Raw genomic sequence first — 12,689 nt, forward strand, 5'->3', positions numbered from 1 at the left:
ACTCAGTAGTTTTATTTTTTCACCAACCTTAAAACCTTTCATATACTCTAGAACCTTGTCAGTTCTCTCCATAATAACACACCTTAAAATTCCCACATTTAGTCATTTTTAACTGATGTTATTTTCTGTCCATCTTTTTATTCATATATGTATTGTATTTATCGTATGTACATATTATATATGTACTTACTTGCGATGAGAAAAATTATGTGATTTTAATCAAAATGTATTATATGCATCTGTATTTTATTGTAATTTGCTAAATCTCATATACTTTTAATTAGCCAAAGGGCTATATCTCACAATAACCTGATATGTACAATTGTGGGCCAATAAACTATTGCCACATTTTAGTACAGAAGTACCCTTGGTTGGTGCATGAAATGATTCCTTCTTAAGCAGTCAGTATACATAATCAATTAATAAATCTGGCCAGTGGTTTTTGGGTCCATTTATTTTAAGGCAACATGTAAATGCAAGGTTGGATGCTTCCAAAATTTCATTAAAGGTCACATACTTACAAATGAGTTTTTAGCAATGGGCTCATGTTCACTGCATGCAATTACTGAGTGCCTTTGCAATTCTAAAACCCTGGGGGTCCCCTAGGCAAAAATCCCTTTTTCTGTGCATCGGCTCTTCTTGTTTACTGTCAATTTTCTGCCTTACTGAAGTCTCATACTATTAAAAAGATGATTTTCTCGTTCCTGCTTCTGAGGATTATTTTCTTATTCAGAGTTGAACAACATCTGCAAAATAGAGCTACATAGTTTCATAAGGCCATGTGTTCTAACAAGAAAGGGCCTTATACCATAAACAAATATAATTATCATCTTTCTGTATTAAACATGATTAACTTATGATTTGAGTACATTACTACATATTGGTATTTTGTAGAAATTTTACTTTTTCTTCTCTGTGTTTTTCAGCAATTGTGTTCATACCATGTTATTCATCACTGTATTTTCTAGGAAATTATGCACCTCATTTGTTCATTGTACAGGGGCTTGAAGGACAGTGAGGTTCTTTATTTCTAGAACTGCGATCTGATGATATGCTTGGCTGATTGCCATCAAGCAAGCCATCCAGAGGACTTAAGAATTCTGATGTCACACACCATGTATCAGTCTCAGGGAAAAAAATTCACACTGCACCCCAATTTTCTGACTTTTTCACATGTTACTTTCTCAATCCAGGTTCACAACTTCTATTTATTAGATATTTTATGAATTCTTACTGTTTTGCTCTTACCCATATATAGATCTCCCTCTGTAAGGTCACATGATCTTGTGGAATGGCCCAACACCAACACCGGTGAGAAGGAAAGAAGGACAGAAAAGGAGCTAGTACCCCAGAACTGGTGCTATGTCATGGTTGGCCTGTTTCTCCTCTCTTCAAGCACCTGCAGTCCTGTGGCTTGTTGTTCCTTGGACTGCTTCACTGACCTTGGCTTTTAGTGCTAGGAAAGCTGAGCAGGACCGAGCTTTCCTTTTTTCTTACAGCAAGTCTCAGGAGTGAGATCTGATCATTAGTATTTATTCTCTGACCCTTTGCTGTGCTTTCCTTTGAGATGGAACTAATCAAGGAGTTGTCCTTCGTATGGATGCTCGTGAAGTGTAAGTACATGTATTTTTGCCTGTTCCTATAGTTTAATGAAACCTTTCTTCTGTCTTCCTCAACTTAGATTTGATCTACATCTATCAGTCTTTCGTAGATTATGAAATCCAAGAAGGCGGTCCAACACAGTTCTTTTTGTGTTATTCCTAGCAAAATGTCCTCCACAATTAAGCCCTTACTACATGCATTTAATTAGTTTGCACATGTACAGATGGGTCCCTTGGGCCTTCCAAAGTAGTAGATACTACTTTGGAAAATGACACAGGCTAAAAAGGATTTAGGTCACTCAAATTTTTATCTGGCTTTCCTAGTAGGATAGTTGAAAATGCCTTTACTCTGCTATGTTAATATCTTCCTTGTGATTTTTTTTTTTCCCTCTCAGATTCCTTTTTCAGCTAGTCAAAGATTGTACGACTTTTTGTCAAGCTCAATGGGTATTTGAAATGGTGGTGTCTTTCAGGTTTTCACCAGAGTGGCCTGAGGGTTCTGCCACCTCTGTCATTTATAAGAATTTGTCTGGAACTCTTTTTGCAAGGAACGGAAGTCACAGAGTTTAAGATTGAGAGGGATCTTGAGGGGTGATCCTGTCACCCCACCTGCCCTCAGTCAAGTTTGTACCTAGTCTAAACATAAGACTGACATGGTTTTCTAAAGAAAGCTCCCCCACAGCATGTAGTCCATTGCATACTCCACTTCACCAATAGAGGGATCTCTCTAATTCTGAACATGTCATTTCTGGGTGTAAAAACCTTTGGAAGCTCTACAGGGTAAATCTCAAATTCTTTAGTATATCATTCAAGAGTATTCATAGAAATCTATCCCAAATGACCTTTGTAGCTTCATATTTCATCTTTTAACCCTTCCAAACCTATTTTCAGGGCTCTCTGGATTACTTCTTTGTTACCTGGACACATCAGAGATGTCCATGGCAGTTTCTTTTCTCACACTGCTTTTCAACCTTGAATTACTTATCTCCTCACAGAACAGATCAATTCAAATGATACTTCTTTTTTTTTTTTAAAGGAATTTTCCCAAGTCCTCAAGCCAGAATGATTCTATTCTTTTTTTCCTGTTCCCATAGCACTTTGTTCCTATTGCTGTTGCTAACTTACACCATGTTATCATAGTTAATTGTGCCCTCATCTGTCTCCCATTTTAAATTATATGCTTTCTCACAATGGAGGCATCATATTTCTCATTGTTCCCCTGAGGCCTACCAAAGTCCATAACATAGCTAGTTATTCAATACATGTCTTGAGAAATTGTTAAATATTGATTCAGTGCAGGAAGGGTTATGAGTTTAACAATGCTCTATTCAATGAATCTTTGTGACATTCCTGGTATCTTTTTCTGGAATATGATGGGGATATAAAAATATTAGTGTAATGTATTCCAAAGTAATCACCACAGATTTATCAAAATCATGAATTCAAGAGGCTGCTTAAAAACCATTTAATTTCAGCAACTAGCCAGTACTTGAAGTTCCTTTCCACGTGTCTAAGTTTTACTTGAAGTCTTCTTTAGGCCCTTTCTTTGGGCAGCCCGTTCTCTCTTGGCATTCCTCACAGTAAGAGGGCTTTTCCTTGTGTTGAGCTTAAACATGATTCCTTATAACTTTTCCCATTGGTCTTATTGGTCTCAGTTCTTCATTTGGGGAGAACAGAAAACAAATTTACACTGCTTTCCACATTGTCAGTTATTCACATAGGAACAGCACTCAGGTTTCTGCTATGTATTCTATTTTATAAGCTGAAGGGCCCAAATACACTAAACACTCTGTGTGTGTGTGTGTGTGTGTGTGTGTGTGTGTAACCAGAAAACCCATTGGAAATAATTTTAATTGGAAATAAGATAACTTGCATAGATAGAGATAGAGACAGTGACAGAAAAATAGATTACCATACAAACAATTCACAATTTGGTCAGTATATGTTTATATATATAATTTCAGATACATAAATTAAGGCTATTAGATTAATTCATTATACTTTCAGATTTTAGATTCCAGGATGATCACATTTTTTTTCTGGTTATCTTATTGCTATTCAAGAAATTATCTTAAAAGTTATTGGCCTATAACAGCAATTTATTTATAATCTCTCATAGTTCTATGGGTTGACTGGGCTCAGCTGGGAGATCCCCACTTAGGGTGTCTCATGTAGTTGCCATCAGGTGGTAGCTGGGGGTGGAGTCCTCCAAAGGCCGGATGAACTGGATGTCCAGTATGGCTTCTTTAGTCACATGTCTGCTGCCTGAATGCCCCTTAACATGGCAGAGCAGCCTGAACGTTTTACATAGCAGCTGAGGGCTCCAAGAGGCAGAAAACAGAAGATGCTAGGCCAGTGAAGGACTACTCTTGGAAATGGTACAGTATTGCTTCTACCATCTTCTGTTGGTCAGAGGAGTCCTTGGGTCTGCTCAGATTCCAGGAAGTGAAGGAATAGCTTCATCTGATGATGGGTAGAATGTCTGGGTCACATGGCAGAAGAGCATGCTGGATGGGAGATGTTGTGACCATCTCTGGAAAATACAAATTGCCACACCATGTATTTGGATGGTGTAGTGGAGTGCAGGATGAATTTTTAATAAATTTTAACTTATTCTCAAAAAAATTCACACAAATGTTATACATTTAAGCAATGGCATAAAACATGAAGAAAGCACAAATATTGGCCATAAAACATACAACATAAAAGTAACAGTCTCTACCCAAAGCTCATCATATATTCACACCATGTTTCTAATTGGATTTCATGATTTGAAAGGCCTCAGTTCTGAATTCAGGTTTAAAGATGTTTAGGGTGCCTGGGTGGCTCAGTTGGTTAAGCCTCTGACTTCGGCTCAGGTCGTGATCCTGGGGTCCTGGGATCGAGTGCCTCATTGGGCTCCTTGCTCCATGGGAAATTGCTTCTCCCTTTGCCTCTCTCTCTCTCTTTCTCTGTCTCTCATGAATAAATAAATAAAATCTTAAAAAAAAAATAAAGATGTTTAAGAGAGTCTTTGCCTTAAAAAATAGTATCTAAACAATTTTTAGTTTCTGGAAATTCATTTTTAATGCATAATATAACCTCTTCTGCTACTTTTATAGATTTTTAAAAAAAAATTATTTGAAAGAGAGATATAGTGAGAGAGCACTAGCGGGGCTGGGAGGGGCGAAGGGAGAAGGAGAAGCAGGCTCCCTGCTGAGCAGGGAGCATGTCTCAGGGCTCTATCCCAGGACCCCGGGATCATGACCTGAGTTGAAGGCAGATGCTTAACTGACTGAGCCACCTAGGCTCCCCTCTTCTGCTACTTCTAATGCTATTTCATTATTTGGATTTTAATTGTAAAAGCCTTCATCCAATTAAATATAAACTACTAAATATTTCCTTTTATGAAATCCAAACTTCTCTATTTGAGTCATTCTTAATGTATTCTAATTTCCTAAATGTTAATTCTTTCCACTTTTCTTCTCTAAACTCCTTTAAATTCTTTTTCATTTTAAGTATGACTTGGCATATGAGCCCTAATATTTGATAATATATATGCTGGTCAAATAATCTTTAAATTCATTACAGAGAAACGTATTCTTTATTCTTACCTGCAAATTCTTAAATAATATGTATCACTCAGAAATTGTGTTCAGTGTATACCCAGAGTTTCATACCGAAATTAGTGATTTATTTTTCCCTCACAAAATATGAAATCTTGGTATTGGCAGCCCAAGTGTGACAAGAGGCCCTATCACGTCACCAGGGGGCTTGGATCCTTGTGGCCATCCTAAGATTCATGCACTCAAAACAGGGGCCAGAGTTCTAATCATTATATCTACATTTCAGACAGGCAAAGGCCAAAGAGCATAAAAGTGCCCATAGCTGAGGAGCCTGGGTGGCTCAGTCAGTTAAGTGTCTGACTCTTGATTTTGGCTCAGGTCATGATCTCAGGGTTGTGAGATTGAAACCCACCTTGGGCTTTGCTCAGCAGGAATCTGCTTGAGATCTCTCTCTCTCCATCTCCCTCTGTCCCTCCTCCCCTGCTCTCTCTCTCTCTCTCTGAAAATAAATCTTCAAAAAAAAAAAAAAAGTGCACATAACAACCTAGGAAGGAGAGAATAGATATTGGGGAGGCAACTGTCAGGTCACATCACATTAAAAAATCACATTTATTAATTTTTTGACAGTTTCATCTTATAATGCCCCAATTTTGTCTATGCTAGTCTCCAGCTCTTTTTTTTTTTTTTTTTTAACGATTTTATTTATTTATTTGACAAAGAGAGAGACAGCCAGCGAGAGAGGGAACACAAGCAGGAAGAGTGGGAGAGGAAGAAGCAGGCTCCCAGCGGAGCAGGGAGACCGATGCAGGGCTTGATCCCAGGACCCTGGGATCACGCCCTGGGATCACGCCCTGAGCCAAAGGCAGACGCTTAAGGACTGAGCCACCCAGGTGCCCCTCTCCACCTCTTTTAATGCAAGTTTTGTCTGATTTATAGCTGTGTATTTGGTTCTTATATATGTACTTTTTGCTTTTGTTTCCACTGAGTTTTTTTTAACTAGTATTCTTTCTGTCTTTTTGGATTATAACAATGTATATATTTTTGCAGAAGATTTGCAAAATTAAGGAAAGAATAAAAAAATACTACTTACATTTTTACATCATTCAGAGATAACATTTTTGTCCTTCAATCTTTTTTGAATTTTATATACATATATGTAAATATAAATATATATTTGTAATTTTGCAATTGCTACTTTATTCGTATTATTTTAGGAAGCATATAGTTTTAAATATATTTAAGATTTCTGCATATAAATAAGTACTATTTGAGACATGAGTTTTGTGTCTGCATAGCGTTCTATTACTGCACAAATCACAACTTATGTATTTGATCTCTAATTGTTAGATACTCCAGTTACTTTTAAGGATTTACATGATGAAATTCTCCTAACATCTGTCTTTGCCTGTATCTTTAATTAGTTTAGAATAACTTTATGCAAGTGAAACAGGTCAAAAGAGGGATATATAAAGGAAAAGGTAAAATTTCTGCAGAGACTAGAAAGTACTGAAGTGAAGTGCATAAAATATGCCATGCTTTAATGCGTGTTTGTTGGGAGTAGGGTGGAGTGAGTAAGCAAAACTCACAGCTTTCATCTCAGGGGATAAAGGAGCCAAATTTTCTCATCTCCAGGTAGATAGAAGCAGGTGATGAAGGGGAAGTTATTTAAAGTTCTTTGGATGGAGAGGCTGGTAAATGTTTGGAAAAGGCACTTTGCCAGTCCCTTCGGCATTCAACAACAACAACAAAATGACATACAAGGAAGGGAGCAAAGAATTGAGTGAGAGCCCACTTGCATTAGGGAACAGGTCTTGACTTCTCCCAAGCTGGCAAGTAGAGAAGAGGGATAGAGAAACAGTTTTCAGTTGGGGAATGCCACAGTGTAGGTACTGTGGATAATGGAGAACATGCTGTCGAAAATCAAGGGTCAGAGGTGTCCAGGAACTTGGTCAAGCAGTACCTATGCTTTTAACCATGGAGTATAGACTGGACATGGAAGTATATACTCCTATAAACTGGCTAATGGTCTTCAGAAGAATTACGTTTAAATAATGTACAATATCCAGCTTCTGATTTGTCATGCTTTTCATGATTGAAATTATCATAGGGTTTTTATCAGGTCATATTTACAATAGAAATCGTGCAGGGAAAGGGAGTTAGTTTAGGGTTTTTGAAAGGCCACATGAAAATGTCGGGGGCAAGGAGTGAGCAAGAGAGGGAGAGAGAAACATATGGTGAGCGAGGGCGAGGGAGAGGATGAGAACATACTAGTGATGACTTAAGGAGTTATAGATTAATCAGCTTGCTTTGGTATCTAGGAAAGTAGAGGGATCAATAAAGAAGACAGTTGAATTTCATACACCTCTAAAGAGCAGAAAAAATAGGAGTGAAACCAACGTGATTTTGAGAGAAGTAAATCACTCTGACTTAATCTAATTTTATTCTCTGACACAACGACAAGATTTAAATATGAGCGGAAGCCAGAGTTTGTATATCTTCTCTTCAGGGAAGTTTTGTTTTTGTGTTATATGACATGTGAAGGGTGGCGTAACTTGTGAATGTCACTGCATCAGCGACCTGCCAGGGCAGACCAACAAAGACTTCAGAGGGCTGAGTGGGCGCCTATAGTGAATGAAATTTGTATTAATCTTCAGGATTAAAGAATACAAAATATGGAATCTACAGACTAAAAAGTTGCTAAATCTATAGGGAATCTGCAAGAATTCAGGGTGAATATAGGAAGAAAGAAAGGTGGCTGAAGGAGATAGAAGATCGTTGAGAATCATCAATTAAAATGACACTTTAAAAAAGGGTAATATCTAGTGTAGTAAGATGTAAATGGTAATAGCTAGTGTAAATAAAATGGTAACGTGCAGGCATTGTAACACACTGTTGCCATCATTAGAAATGAGACCTGGGACAGCTGCCTGGATTATTCGGGGGAATCTAGTATTCCCTGCCTTCACCCGCACCACTTGTCATGTAATGATCACTCCTGCCAGCTGTCCCTGTTACAAGACTGTAACACATGTTCATCTATTTGTAGTTATTTTCCTTCCTTAGGTCCTATAAAGTACTTGACTGCTGCTTTGTAAGAGAATAAGGAATTGTGTTAATTCCTCCAGAAATAAACAATTATTTTATTAAAATTGCTCTGTTTCCATTCTTTTCCATATAAACAGTTTTTTATTTCAAGTCAAATTTTTGGGTAACTTCTTTGAAGACCTCTTAAAAGGTAGTTCAACTCAACATGTATAATAATACCAAGAATGCAAAGAAACCAATTCAAGGCATGACCGTATGAAGATCTAGGGCCAAATCAAGTTTCAAACAGGCGACAAATACTATCTCATGACCGCCACCGGCTGCAGTGATTGTAAAATATACCCAGATTGTGGGGTCCAAATATGAAAGCTGTACACATCAATATTAATAAAATGTGCCAAATATTATTAATATAATTAGTATATTAATGAATATGCCATATTATTTAACTTAATATTTAATATATTAATATAATAAAATATCAAGTCTTAACAACCTCATGCTCTTTAACAATTCCCCTTCTGGGTATTTTATCCTAAGGAAACAATCATGCTATGGCAGAAGATATATACAAAAGGATACCTCAGTGTTTTTATTTTTAATTCTTTTGGTAACAGATGCTTGATAACTTACATATAAGAAATACAGTATAGGGGCGCCTGGGTGGCACAGTGGTTAAGCGTCTGCCTTTGGCTCAGGGCGTGATCCCGGCCTTCTGGGATCGAGCCCCACATCGGGCTCCTCCCCTGGAAGCCTGCTTCTTCCTCACCCACTCCCCTGCTTGTGTTCCCTCTCTCGCTGGCTGTCTCTATCTCTGTCAAATAAATAAATAAACTCTTTAAAAAAAAAAAAAAGAAATACAGTATAAATGATGGCATGTATTGGGTATCAATGAATGAAATGGTTTTGTATTGTAATGACAAAAAACATGGTATTGCTACAGAAAGAAATTCACAAGTAAAAAGATATTAATTATAAAATAGTTTATATGGTATAATTCCTTAAAGAATAGTCTGGAAATAAAGACAGAAAAGTTATGTGTGAAATATATTACTTTAGGAATTAAAGGTGATTTTATTTTTTGAATTTTTTCTAAATTCATGAAAAAGGACTTGATAATTTTTTATCTAGCTAAACAACTGTATAAGGAAAAATGACTTATACTGATAACCTTTAAAGACCATTTGATAATCTTCTTTTTCTTTATTTTTTTCCTTTTAATTGCTGGTGCCTTTTATTTTTTTTGTGAATAAAATTTCATTATTTAACTTTACATTTGCTTTATATAATATTGTCTGTACTGTTTATTTAAAAATCCAAAGCTAGATTACACATTTATTTGCATTCTCCCATAATTTATGCATTTAATATACATATGTAGATACATAAATTATAAACAATTTTAATTTAAATATAGGCATATTTAATATATAAATTATATGTACATATAAAATATGTAAAATACAGGAGGATGTGTATAGAGAGATAGATAAATGGGTTCTTGTTATTTTAATTGTCCAAAATCACTGGGCAAGATTATTTATTTTTTAACTGCTTAATTTTTTTCTTAATTTAAAAACACATCATTGATTTACCTGTTTTACTATTTTTTTGTGATCCCAGAATATCTTAATGAATGTAGACCATTTATTTACTTCTACCTTTCCCTCTAATTTTAAATATTTTTTAGAGATTTTATTTTATTTATTTGAGAGAGAGGAGAGAGCACATGAGCAGATGGGGGAGGGGCAGAGGCAGAGGGAGAGGGAGAAGCAGACTCCTGGCTGAGCAAGGAGCCTGATGTGAGGCTTGATCCCAGGATGCCAGGATCATGATGTGAGCCACAGGCAGACGCTTGCTTAAGCAACCAACTGAGCCACCCAGGAGCCCCTCTAATTTTAAATTTTGATACAGTTTCAAACATGTAGAACAGTTGTGATTATTGTACTTAAGAACCTGAATACTGTCTGGATTCATTAGTTGTTTATATTTTGCCCCTTTATTATTTCTGCTTGCTCTCCATATATGTGTGTGTTTATATACATGTGTATAATTACATAATTATATAATTATATAATCATGATTATATATATATGTGTGTATATATATATATATATGTATTTATATGTATTAGTATTTTTCCCTGAATCATTTGAGACTAAACTGCAGGCATCGTGTTTCTTTATTTGAAGTATTTTAGTATATGTTTCCTAAGAATAAGGGCATTGTCTTATATAACCACAGAATTATGAAAATTAAGAAATGTATTATCAACAAAATACTGTTATGTAACAGTGCAGCTAGGATCACTTGTGCATTTGGTTGTCATGCCTTTTAAACTTCCTTTAATCTGGAACATTTTCTCAGTTCTTAAAGACTGAATTTGAGGATGTTTTCAGACTTTCCTCAATTTGGATTTGCCTGATATTTCCAAACGATTGATTCAGGTTATGCCTTTTTGGCAGAGGGTATGTACCACAGGAGGGATGTTGTGTCCTTCTCAAGTGCATATGAGACACTTCACGGAGTGGGGTCACATGTGTATTTGCTTCGTTATTGATGACGTTGTCTTTGATCATTTAGATAAGGTGGTCTCTGCCAAGTTTCTGCATTGAAAGTTTTCATTTTTCCCATTGTAATTAATAAGTGATTTGTGAGAAGATGCTTTAAGACTATGGGAATCTCTTGCTCTTCATCCCACTTTCACCCATAAGTGCGTGCTGATCCACAGTGTTTTGTTGACTGAGTCAGTGAACTATAATGTTGGCTTCATGGTGATTTCCCAACTCCATCGATCCATCTACATTTGTTAGGTGGCATTCCAAGCAAAGGAAGAAGTTTTCCTTCTTCCTTATGTACTTCATTCATTTATTTATATTTTCTGTAGTGAATCTTAATTCTTAATGATAATTATTTATTTTGATTTTCCGGTTGTCCTAGATATGACTGGTAAGAACTTCTTGAAGCCGAGGACTATGTCATTTTGACATACCCCATCATTTTTAAATACCTTACTAGCCCCCTCCAAAAGTCATCACCTTGAATTTTATATACTTTCGTCACCTCCCTGCGTACATGTTCTAAAGCGCCTGGATAGTTTTTTTCACATTTTCATTGTTTCAGTAACTTTCTGAAAGTGAGTTTTGTATCACTCTTAGGACCTTTGCTTTCCTCTTTTCCTCACAGTTTTTCTGGACTCCTTAGATTTCTGTAATACATATAGTGGGAGCTTGTAAGGTAGCTCTGTTAGAAATTGGTGTTTAATTTTCTGTTTACAGATAATTTGACATTTTTATTATTCTCCAGCTTCTAGTTATACTGGAGACCTAGGATTTGTGTGTTTTTATTTGTTTTTGTTGACTGTATATTTTTTGCACAATGTGGGAAGAGTTTCAGATTTGGGTGACTGGTATTACCACAACTACCCAGAATTCCAGGTCTATGTATTTTAAGCATTATACAAAGCATATTAACATTTTAAGTTATTTGCAATATGCCATGATGCAACCAGAATTTATGGATTGCAGATCTTCACCTTCAGTGGTCTGTGTTCTCTTAATCTAGTTTAATTTAGTTAAATTGAAGGTTTCTTTCTCTCTTTTTGCAACTATCTTATCAAATAGTACACCTATATCAGTTAGGAAGAATGTCCCTGGAAGATGTGTTCATGGTAAAGGTAAAATCATTATTTTAGATCATTAGGTCCCCTGATTTGTACCAATAGATTGGGTTTATAAATTTCTCCCTTAGCATTAAAAATTATCAAATTTGGTAATTTGATAATTACCTGGGTGGCTCAGTAGATTAAGCGTCTGTCTTCAACTCAGGTCATGATCCCATGCTCCTGGAATCAAGTCCCCCATTGGACTCCCTGCTGGGCAGGAAGTCTGCTTCTCCCTCTCCCCCTGCCCCTCACCCTGCTCATGCTGTCTCTTGTTCTCTCTCTCAAATAAAAAAAATCTTTAAGAAATAAAAATTATCAAATAAGAATTTTAAAAAAGGAAATTCAAGCCTATGGAATTTTAAAACTTGTATATGTGTTAAAAGGAGATAACTAATCAATAATACCTGAGTATAAGAATATAGTGAAATATAGTTATAAGCAATTGTTTTATCTAATGAAATAAGCTTTTTGACCATAATTAAGGAAAGTTCTTCCTCTCTGGTTTCACAGCAAAGAGGTCTGATTGTAGTTGGCATGGAGGGATGAGGAACAAAACACTCCAGGGCTTGCAAATGGCAGAGTAGAAGGCAGCTTGCAAAAGTAGGAAATAGGGGAGTGTCAAAAGCCTGCCACATCCAGGATGGGCAAGCGTTTTCTCTGTTCTCTGGAGCCTGTGAGCCCAGCCTTACAAAATCTTTCCTCTTTCAAAGAAGGTAGAAGTGAGAATTCTTATGGGAAATCTCCTACTTTAAAAAAATTCTTAAATGGTTTTAGAACCATGGCATGGGATAAACAAAACATGTCAGTCAGCCAGATTTGGTTATTATATCCCAG

Source organism: Ursus arctos, unplaced genomic scaffold (assembly GCF_023065955.2).
Source record: "Ursus arctos isolate Adak ecotype North America unplaced genomic scaffold, UrsArc2.0 scaffold_1, whole genome shotgun sequence".
Classification (NCBI taxonomy): Eukaryota; Metazoa; Chordata; class Mammalia; order Carnivora; family Ursidae; genus Ursus; species Ursus arctos.